This window comes from Dendrobates tinctorius, unplaced genomic scaffold (genome assembly GCF_039654945.1).
Source record: "Dendrobates tinctorius isolate UK_male_01 unplaced genomic scaffold, ASM3965494v1 ptg000350l, whole genome shotgun sequence".
Lineage (NCBI taxonomy): Eukaryota > Metazoa > Chordata > Amphibia > Anura > Dendrobatidae > Dendrobates > Dendrobates tinctorius.
The window spans coordinates 2,522,925-2,534,790 of record NW_027362016.1 but is presented as its reverse complement, the minus strand read 5'-3'; the positions used below and the strand labels follow the sequence as shown (position 1 = coordinate 2,534,790).

The 11,866-nt window shown below is 36.0% G+C and overlaps 3 non-coding genes across 3 annotated transcripts; all 3 read right to left on the bottom strand.

Moving 5' to 3' along the window:
- Positions 1–83, bottom strand: TRNAL-CAG (transfer RNA leucine (anticodon CAG)). Its single transcript has one exon. It is a non-coding gene; the product is annotated as a tRNA-Leu (tRNA).
- A 9,053-nt stretch (positions 84–9,136) lies between these two features.
- TRNAF-GAA (transfer RNA phenylalanine (anticodon GAA)) lies at positions 9,137–9,209 on the bottom strand. The gene has a single exon. It is a non-coding gene; the product is annotated as a tRNA-Phe (tRNA).
- Positions 9,210–11,154: 1,945 nt separating this feature from the next.
- On the bottom strand, positions 11,155–11,227 carry TRNAF-GAA (transfer RNA phenylalanine (anticodon GAA)). The gene has a single exon. It is a non-coding gene; the product is annotated as a tRNA-Phe (tRNA).
- Between the last annotated feature and the right edge of the window lie 639 nt (positions 11,228–11,866).

Below are 11,866 nucleotides of genomic sequence, written 5' to 3'. Positions count from 1 at the left end.
TGTCAGAAGTGGGATTTGAACCCACGCCTCCAGGGAAGACTGCGAACTGAACGCAGCGCCTTAGACCGCTCGGCCATCCTGACTTCGATATGCAATTGGAACTTAACTCCTTCCATGCTAGTCAGCAGAAATGTTACCATCCCTTGTGATTAAAAACTTGTCACACCACCCCAAAAAAGTCAATAAATAACATTTTTTATATGCGTACTTTTCGTCTGCATTAATTTTTAAACCTCCATTTATTTTGTTTGGATATTAGAAATGTTAGATTTCTCACAAATGCGGTGATGCACCACATTTCTTCAGAAACTACTGTTTGGCCACACAGCAGGGCTTTGAAAGGAAGAGCCCTATTTGGGTTTTGCAATGCAGATTTTGCAGGAATACCTTGCAGATGAAATTTGCAGAGTACCAAAACAGCAGAAAACCTCCCAAAGTGACCACATTTTAGAAATTATTTTGCACAATGAGTTAATCAACACCTGCAGTTACTATTGTCAGCCTATAGGTGTTTTCACTCTGAACCATCCAGCATTGCAAGTATGCCAGTTTAGTGCCCAGCTTTTGCTTGCAGAGACAAGCAACCCATACATTTTTAAGTGGGCTCTACTCACTGGAGCAATGTCAAATATGTAGATGCTTTGTCTCACCATTAAAGTAGAAACCTCCTATATTTCAAATTAAAGATGATGGACCTGTGTGGAGCTTGTGTTTTTTGCCTTTTTGACTTTGTCCACAGCATATTTTTTAAGGACATTTGTCTCAGTAATGCCTCAGTGTTTCAAAGTCAAACAAGCTGACTATAATCATTCAGCTAGTGTCTGATAAGTGCTGTCTTTTTCAGCTATCAGGTTACCTTTTAATCCTCTTACAGCTAAGTCAATCTGAAATAAAACAAAATAGAGGAAAAATTACTAAAAAACATTCATGTGTTCAAAAGGAAAAAGTTACCGTTTCTCAAATTTTTAACATTTTGTTTTCTGTAGATAGTTAAGATTTTTAGGCCTTTTGATCATGATCAGTCCATGTGCTTTGTTTAATATCTCCTTAAAATGTAAACGGTGAAGAAAAAGCATTTTGCCGAAACCCGGGATTGGACCAGGGACCTTTAGATCTTCAGTCTAACGCTCTCCCAACTGAGCTATTTCTGCCATATCTATACATTTTCTGGGGGGTTTGACACTCTGCAAATGTCAAGTGTCACACCTGGAGGGATATATTATAATTTTTCATTTGACTGTTTTTTGAAGCATGATTTCTATTTGAAACGCCTTCCATTTTGCTGTACATATTTAATAACATTCATTAACTATTTGTGAATGAGTAGAAAAAGACAGCAATTTTGCCATTGAATTTTTACATTTTCAGTTTGTCTCCATGCACCAGTATAATTCTGACCCTGTGCTTCTAGAATAGGTCATGGTCGCACATAAAACACAATTTGCATGCATAATGTTACATCAAGTTTTATTTTTTATGAGATGCAAACAATTGGAGCAAAAAAGAGACAAAAATTTAGAGAAAATATTTTATTGATTGTTAAAAGTGAGACCATTTGTCCCAAAATGTGCTGAAACATGTCAGAAGGACATGGGCATTTCACATTTTTTAAACTATGATTACCTACTTGTTAAGTTTTTGTTAATTAAGTATCGTTATGGTCTATTGATGTATGAGGTGAAAACTATGAAAGTAGACTTACCAGCAAATCCGTTTCTAGATATATTTCATGACAGCACTGTAGAAGGTTGATTCCCTACCCTAATAGGGACAGAGAACACAAAGAGGTGAAATAGTCCCTCCTCATAGACTGTCCAAAGGCTTTTTCTAGTGCCAAAAGAACAACAGACATATGCACAAAAAAACCTGTTTGATGTTCCTAGAGTTCTTTTTTGAGAGGACAAATTCAGATTCACTCAAAAGACTCTCAGGAACTTTTTCAAAACCACATTACTAAGTTTTGTTTGACCTCATCTAATCAATAAATGAAGATAAAGTTTCTTGAAATTAAATGTTGATGTCAGAAGTGGGATTTGAACCCACGCCTCCAGGGAAGACTGCGAACTGAACGCAGCGCCTTAGACCGCTCGGCCAACCTGACTTCGATATGCAATTGGAACTTAACTCCTTCCATGCTAGTCAGCAGAAATGTTACCATCCTTTGTGATTAAAAACTTGTCACACCACCCCAAAAAAGTCAATAAATAACATTTTTTATATGCGTACTTTTCGTCTGCATTAATTTTTAAACCTCCATTTATTTTGTTTGGATATTAGAAATGTTAGATTTCTCACAAATGCGGTGATGCACCACATTTCTTCAGAAACTACTGTTTGGCCACACAGCAGGGCTTTGAAAGGAAGAGCCCTATTTGGGTTTTGCAATGCAGATTTTGCAGGAATACCTTGCAGATGAAATTTGCAGAGTACCAAAACAGCAGAAAACCTCCCAAAGTGACCACATTTTAGAAATTATTTTGCACAATGAGTTAATCAACACCTGCAATTACTATTGTCAGCCTATAGGTGTTTTCACTCTGAACCATCCAGCATTGCAAGTATGCCAGTTTAGTGCCCAGCTTTTGCTTGCAGAGACAAGCAACCCATACATTTTTAAGTGGGCTCTACTCACTGGAGCAATGTCAAATATGTAGATGCTTTGTCTCACCATTAAAGTAGAAACCTCCTATATTTCAAATTAAAGATGACGGACCTGTGTGGAGCTTGTGTTTTTTGCCTTTTTGACTTTGTAAACAGCATATTTTTTAAGGACATTTGTCTCAGTAATGCCTCAGTGTTTCAAAGTCAAACAAGCTGACTATAATCATTCAGCTAGTGTCTGATAAGTGCTGTCTGTTTCAGCTATCAGGTTACCTTTTAATCCTCTTACAGCTAAGTCAATCTGAAATAAAACAAAATAGAGGAAAAATTACTAAAAAACATTCATGTGTTCAAAAGGAAAAAGTTACCGTTTCTCAAATTTTTAACATTTTGTTTTCTGTAGATAGTTAAGATTTTTAGGCCTTTTGATCATGATCAGTCCATGTGCTTTGTTTAATATCTCCTTAAAATGTAAACGGTGAAGAAAAAGCATTTTGCCGAAACACGGGATTGGACCAGGGACCTTTAGATCTTCAGTCTAACGCTCTCCCAACTGAGCTATTTCAGCCATATCTATACATTTTCTGTGGGGTTTGACACTCTGCAAATGTCAAGTGTCACACCTGGAGGGATATATTATAATTTTTCATTTGACTGTTTTTTGAAGCATGATTTCTATTTGAAACGCCTTCCATTTTGCTGTACATATTTAATAACATTCATTAACTATTTGTGAATGAGTAGAAAAAGACAGCAATTTTGCCATTGAATTTTTACATTTTCAGTTTGTCTCCATGCACCAGTATAATTCTGACCCTGTGCTTCTAGAATAGGTCATGGTCGCACATAAAACACAATTTGCATGCATAATGTTACATCAAGTTTTATTTTTTATGAGATGCAAACAATTGGAGCAAAAAAGAGACAAAAATTTAGAGAAAATATTTTATTGATTGTTAAAAGTGAGACCATTTGTCCCAAAATGTGCTGAAACATGTCAGAAGGACATGGGCATTTCACATTTTTTAAACTATGATTACCTACTTGTTAAGTTTTTGTTAATTAAGTATCGTTATGGTCTATTGATGTATGAGGTGAAAACTATGAAGGTAGACTTACCAGCAAATCCGTTTCTAGATATATTTCATGACAGCACTGTAGAAGGTTGATTCCCTACCCTAATAGGGACAGAGAACACAAAGAGGTGAAATAGTCCCTCCTCATTGACTGTCCAAAGGATTTTTCTAGTGCCAAATGAACAACAGACATATGCACAAAAAAACCTGTTTGATGTTCCTAGAGTTCTTTTTTGAGAGGACAAATTCAGATTCACTCCAAAGACTCTCAGGAAATTTTTCAAAACCACATTACTAAGTTTTGTTTGACCTCATCTAATCAATAAATGAAGATAAAGTTTCTTGAAATTAAATGTTGATGTCAGAAGTGGGAGAAGTGGGAGTCTGCGACCTGAACGCAGCGCCTTAGACCGCTCGGCCATCCTGACTTCGATATACAATTGGAACTTAACTCCTTCCATGCTAGTCAGCAGAAATGTTACCATCCCTTGTGATTAAAAACTTGTCACACCACCCCAAAAAAGTCAATAAATAACATTTTTTATATGCGTACTTTTCGTCTGCATTAATTTTTAAACCTCCATTTATTTTGTTTGGATATTAGAAATGTTAGATTTCTCACAAATGCGGTGATGCACCACATTTCTTCAGAAACTACTGTTTGGCCACACAGCAGGGCTTTGAAAGGAAGAGCCCTATTTGGGTTTTGCAATGCAGATTTTGCAGGAATACCTTGCAGATGAAATTTGCAGAGTACCAAAACAGCAGAAAACCTCCCAAAGTGACCACATTTTAGAAATTATTTTGCACAATGAGTTAATCAACACCTGCAATTACTATTGTCAGCCTATAGGTGTTTTCACTCTGAACCATCCAGCATTGCAAGTATGCCAGTTTAGTGCCCAGCTTTTGCTTGCAGAGACAAGCAACCCATACATTTTTAAGTGGGCTCTACTCACTGGAGCAATGTCAAATATGTAGATGCTTTGTCTCACCATTAAAGTAGAAACCTCCTATATTTCAAATTTAAGATGACGGACCTGTGTGGAGCTTGTGTTTTTTGCCTTTTTGACTTTGTCCACAGCATATTTTTTAAGGACATTTGTCTCAGTAATGCCTCAGTGTTTCAAAGTCAAACAAGCTGACTATAATCATTCAGCTAGTGTCTGATAAGTGCTGTCTGTTTCAGCTATCAGGTTACCTTTTAATCCTCTTACAGCTAAGTCAATCTGAAATAAAACAAAATAGAGGAAAAATTACTAAAAAACATTCATGTGTTCAAAAGGAAAAAGTTACTGTTTCTCAAATTTTTAACATTTTGATTTCTGCAGATAGTTAAGATTTTTAGGCCTTTTGATCATGATCAGTCCATGTGCTTTGTTTAATATCTCCTTAAAATGTAAACGGTGAAGAAAAAGCATTTTGCCGAAACCCGGGATTGGACCAGGGACCTTTAGATCTTCAGTCTAACGCTCTCCCAACTGAGATATTTCGGCCATATCTATACATTTTCTGGGGGGTTTGACACTCTGCAAATGTCAAGTGTCACACCTGGAGGGATATATTATAATTTTTCATTTGACTGTTTTTTGAAGCATGATTTCTATTTGAAACGCCTTCCATTTTGCTGTACATATTTAATAACATTCATTAACTATTTGTGAATGAGTAGAAAAAGACAGCAATTTTGCCATTGAATTTTTACATTTTCAGTTTGTCTCCATGCACCAGTATAATTCTGACCCTGTGCTTCTAGAATAGGTCATGGTCGCACATAAAACACAATTTGCATGCATAATGTTACATCAAGTTTTATTTTTTATGAGATGCAAACAATTGGAGCAAAAAAGAGACAAAAATTTAGAGAAAATATTTTATTGATTGTTAAAAGTGAGACCATTTGTCCCAAAATGTGCTGAAACATGTCAGAAGGACATGGGCATTTCACATTTTTTAAACTATGATTACCTACTTGTTAAGTTTTTGTTAATTAAGTATCGTTATGGTCTATTGATGTATGAGGTGAAAACTATGAAAGTAGACTTACCAGCAAATCCGTTTCTAGATATATTTCATGACAGCACTTTAGAAGGTTGATTCCCTACCCTAATAGGGACAGAGAACACAAAGAGGTGAAATAGTCCCTCCTCATTGACTGTCCAAAGACTTTTTCTAGTGCCAAAAGAACAACAGACATATGCACAAAAAAACCTGTTTGATGTTCCTAGAGTTCTTTTTTGAGAGGACAAATTCAGATTCACTCCAAAGACTCTCAGGAAATTTTTCAAAACCACATTACTAAGTTTTGTTTGACCTCATCTAATCAATAAATGAAGATAAAGTTTCTTGAAATTAAATGTTGATGTCAGAAGTGGGATTTGAACCCACGCCTCCAGGGAAGACTGCGAACTGAACGCAGCTCCTTAGACCGCTCGGCCATCCTGACTTCGATATGCAATTGGAACTTAACTCCTTCCATGCTAGTCAGCAGAAATGTTACCATCCCTTGTGATTAAAAACTTGTCACACCACCCCAAAAAAGTCAATAAATAACATTTTTTATATGCGTACTTTTCGTCTGCATTAATTTTTAAACCTCCATTTATTTTGTTTGGATATTAGAAATGTTAGATTTCTCACAAATGCGGTGATGCACCACATTTCTTCAGAAACTACTGTTTGGCCACACAGCAGGGCTTTGAAAGGAAGAGCCCTATTTGGGTTTTGCAATGCAGATTTTGCAGGAATACCTTGCAGATGAAATTTGCAGAGTACCAAAACAGCAGAAAACCTCCCAAAGTGACCACATTTTAGAAATTATTTTGCACAATGAGTTAATCAACACCTGCAGTTACTATTGTCAGCCTATAGGTGTTTTCACTCTGAACCATCCAGCATTGCAAGTATGCCAGTTTAGTGCCCAGCTTTTGCTTGCAGAGACAAGCAACCCATACATTTTTAAGTGGGCTCTACTCACTGGAGCAATGTCAAATATGTAGATGCTTTGTCTCACCATTAAAGTAGAAACCTCCTATATTTCAAATTAAAGATGATGGACCTGTGTGGAGCTTGTGTTTTTTGCCTTTTTGACTTTGTCCACAGCATATTTTTTAAGGACATTTGTCTCAGTAATGCCTCAGTGTTTCAAAGTCAAACAAGCTGACTATAATCATTCAGCTAGTGTCTGATAAGTGCTGTCTTTTTCAGCTATCAGGTTACCTTTTAATCCTCTTACAGCTAAGTCAATCTGAAATAAAACAAAATAGAGGAAAAATTACTAAAAAACATTCATGTGTTCAAAAGGAAAAAGTTACCGTTTCTCAAATTTTTAACATTTTGTTTTCTGTAGATAGTTAAGATTTTTAGGCCTTTTGATCATGATCAGTCCATGTGCTTTGTTTAATATCTCCTTAAAATGTAAACGGTGAAGAAAAAGCATTTTGCCGAAACCCGGGATTGGACCAGGGACCTTTAGATCTTCAGTCTAACGCTCTCCCAACTGAGCTATTTCTGCCATATCTATACATTTTCTGGGGGGTTTGACACTCTGCAAATGTCAAGTGTCACACCTGGAGGGATATATTATAATTTTTCATTTGACTGTTTTTTGAAGCATGATTTCTATTTGAAACGCCTTCCATTTTGCTGTACATATTTAATAACATTCATTAACTATTTGTGAATGAGTAGAAAAAGACAGCAATTTTGCCATTGAATTTTTACATTTTCAGTTTGTCTCCATGCACCAGTATAATTCTGACCCTGTGCTTCTAGAATAGGTCATGGTCGCACATAAAACACAATTTGCATGCATAATGTTACATCAAGTTTTATTTTTTATGAGATGCAAACAATTGGAGCAAAAAAGAGACAAAAATTTAGAGAAAATATTTTATTGATTGTTAAAAGTGAGACCATTTGTCCCAAAATGTGCTGAAACATGTCAGAAGGACATGGGCATTTCACATTTTTTAAACTATGATTACCTACTTGTTAAGTTTTTGTTAATTAAGTATCGTTATGGTCTATTGATGTATGAGGTGAAAACTATGAAAGTAGACTTACCAGCAAATCCGTTTCTAGATATATTTCATGACAGCACTGTAGAAGGTTGATTCCCTACCCTAATAGGGACAGAGAACACAAAGAGGTGAAATAGTCCCTCCTCATAGACTGTCCAAAGGCTTTTTCTAGTGCCAAAAGAACAACAGACATATGCACAAAAAAACCTGTTTGATGTTCCTAGAGTTCTTTTTTGAGAGGACAAATTCAGATTCACTCAAAAGACTCTCAGGAACTTTTTCAAAACCACATTACTAAGTTTTGTTTGACCTCATCTAATCAATAAATGAAGATAAAGTTTCTTGAAATTAAATGTTGATGTCAGAAGTGGGATTTGAACCCACGCCTCCAGGGAAGACTGCGAACTGAACGCAGCGCCTTAGACCGCTCGGCCAACCTGACTTCGATATGCAATTGGAACTTAACTCCTTCCATGCTAGTCAGCAGAAATGTTACCATCCCTTGTGATTAAAAACTTGTCACACCACCCCAAAAAAGTCAATAAATAACATTTTTTATATGCGTACTTTTCGTCTGCATTAATTTTTAAACCTCCATTTATTTTGTTTGGATATTAGAAATGTTAGATTTCTCACAAATGCGGTGATGCACCACATTTCTTCAGAAACTACTGTTTGGCCACACAGCAGGGCTTTGAAAGGAAGAGCCCTATTTGGGTTTTGCAATGCAGATTTTGCAGGAATACCTTGCAGATGAAATTTGCAGAGTACCAAAACAGCAGAAAACCTCCCAAAGTGACCACATTTTAGAAATTATTTTGCACAATGAGTTAATCAACACCTGCAATTACTATTGTCAGCCTATAGGTGTTTTCACTCTGAACCATCCAGCATTGCAAGTATGCCAGTTTAGTGCCCAGCTTTTGCTTGCAGAGACAAGCAACCCATACATTTTTAAGTGGGCTCTACTCACTGGAGCAATGTCAAATATGTAGATGCTTTGTCTCACCATTAAAGTAGAAACCTCCTATATTTCAAATTAAAGATGATGGACCTGTGTGGAGCTTGTGTTTTTTGCCTTTTTGACTTTGTCCACAGCATATTTTTTAAGGACATTTGTCTCAGTAATGCCTCAGTGTTTCAAAGTCAAACAAGCTGACTATAATCATTCAGCTAGTGTCTGATAAGTGCTGTCTGTTTCAGCTATCAGGTTACCTTTTAATCCTCTTACAGCTAAGTCAATCTGAAATAAAACAAAATAGAGGAAAAATTACTAAAAAACATTCATGTGTTCAAAAGGAAAAAGTTACCGTTTCTCAAATTTTTAACATTTTGTTTTCTGTAGTTAGTTAAGATTTTTAGGCCTTTTGATCATGATCAGTCCATGTGCTTTGTTTAATAACTCCTTAAAATGTAAACGGTGAAGAAATAGCATTTTGCCGAAACCCGGGATTGGACCAGGGACCTTTAGATCTTCAGTCTAACGCTCTCCCAACTGAGCTATTTCGGCCATATCTATACATTTTCTGGGGGGTTTGACACTCTGCAAATGTCAAGTGTCACACCTGGAGGGATATATTATAATTTTTCATTTGACTGTTTTTTGAAGCATGATTTCTATTTGAAACGCCTTCCATTTTGCTGTACATATTTAATAACATTCATTAACTATTTGTGAATGAGTAGAAAAAGACAGCAATTTTGCCATTGAATTTTTACATTTTCAGTTTGTCTCCATGCACCAGTATAATTCTGACCCTGTGCTTCTAGAATAGGTCATGGTCGCACATAAAACACAATTTGCATGCATAATGTTACATCAAGTTTTATTTTTTATGAGATGCAAACAATTGGAGCAAAAAAGAGACAAAAATTTAGAGAAAATATTTTATTGATTGTTAAAAGTGAGACCATTTGTCCCAAAATGTGCTGAAACATGTCAGAAGGACATGGGCATTTCACATTTTTTAAACTATGATTACCTACTTGTTAAGTTTTTGTTAATTAAGTATCGTTATGGTCTATTGATGTATGAGGTGAAAACTATGAAAGTAGACTTACCAGCAAATCCGTTTCTAGATATATTTCATGACAGCACTTTAGAAGGTTGATTCCCTACCCTAATAGGGACAGAGAACACAAAGAGGTGAAATAGTCCCTCCTCATTGACTGTCCAAAGGCTTTTTCTAGTGCCAAAAGAACAACAGAAATATGCACAAAAAAACCTGTTTGATGTTCCTAGAGTTGTTTTTTGAGAGGACAAATTCAGATTCACTCCAAAGACTCTCAGGAAATTTTTCAAAACCACATTACTAAGTTTTGTTTGACCTCATCTTATCAATAAATGAAGATAAAGTTTCTTGAAATTAAATGTTGATGTCAGAAGTGGGATTTGAACCCACGCCTCCAGGGAAGACTGCGAACTGAACGCAGCGCCTTAGACCGCTCGGCCAACCTGACTTCGATATGCAATTGGAACTTAACTCCTTCCATGCTAGTCAGCAGAAATGTTACCATCCCTTGTGATTAAAAACTTGTCACACCACCCCAAAAAAGTCAATAAATAACATTTTTTATATGCGTACTTTTCGTCTGCATTAATTTTTAAACCTCCATTTATTTTGTTTGGATATTAGAAATGTTAGATTTCTCACAAATGCGGTGATGCACCACATTTCTTCAGAAACTACTGTTTGGCCACACAGCAGGGCTTTGAAAGGAAGAGCCCTATTTGGGTTTTGCAATGCAGATTTTGCAGGAATACCTTGCAGATGAAATTTGCAGAGTACCAAAACAGCAGAAAACCTCCCAAAGTGACCACATTTTAGAAATTATTTTGCACAATGAGTTAATCAACACCTGCAATTACTATTGTCAGCCTATAGGTGTTTTCACTCTGAACCATCCAGCATTGCAAGTACGCCAGTTTAGTGCCCAGCTTTTGCTTGCAGAGACAAGCAACCCATACATTTTTAAGTGGGCTCTACTCACTGGAGCAATGTCAAATATGTAGATGCTTTGTCTCACCATTAAAGTAGAAACCTCCTATATTTCAAATTAAAGATGACGGACCTGTGTGGAGCTTGTGTTTTTTGCCTTTTTGACTTTGTCCACAGCATATTTTTTAAGGACATTTGTCTCAGTAATGCCTCAGTGTTTCAAAGTCAAACAAGCTGACTATAATCATTCAGCTAGTGTCTGATAAGTGCTGTCTGTTTCAGCTATCAGGTTACCTTTTAATCCTCTTACAGCTAAGTCAATCTGAAATAAAACAAAATAGAGGAAAAATTACTAAAAAACATTCATGTGTTCAAAAGGAAAAAGTTACCGTTTCTCAAATTTTTAACATTTTGTTTTCTGTAGATAGTTAAGATTTTTAGGCCTTTTGATCATGATCAGTCCATGTGCTTTGTTTAATATCTCCTTAAAATGTAAACGGTGAAGAAAAAGCATTTTGCCGAAACCCGGGATTGGACCAGGGACCTTTAGATCTTCAGTCTAACGCTCTCCCAACTGAGCTATTTCGGCCATATCTATACATTTTCTGGGGGGTTTGACACTCTGCAAATGTCAAGTGTCACACCTGGAGGGATATATTATAATTTTTCATTTGACTGTTTTTGAAGCATGATTTCTATTTGAAACGCCTTCCATTTTGCTGTACATATTTAATAACATTCATTAACTATTTGTGAATGAGTAGAAAAAGACAGCAATTTTGCCATTGAATTTTTACATTTTCAGTTTGTCTCCATGCACCAGTATAATTCTGACCCTGTGCTTCTAGAATAGGTCATGGTCGCACATAAAACACAATTTGCATGCATAATGTTACATCAAGTTTTATTTTTTATGAGATGCAAACAATTGGAGCAAAAAAGAGACAAAAATTTAGAGAAAATATTTTATTGATTGTTAAAAGTGAGACCATTTGTCCCAAAATGTGCTGAAACATGTCAGAATGACATGGGCATTTCACATTTTTTAAACTATGATTACCTACTTGTTAAGTTTTTGTTTATTAAGTATCGTTATGGTCTATTGATGTATGAGGTGAAAACTATGAAAGTAGACTTACCAGCAAATCCGTTTCTAGATATATTTCATGACAGCACTGTAGAAGGTTGATTCCCTACCCTAATAGGGACAGAGAACACAAAGAGGTGA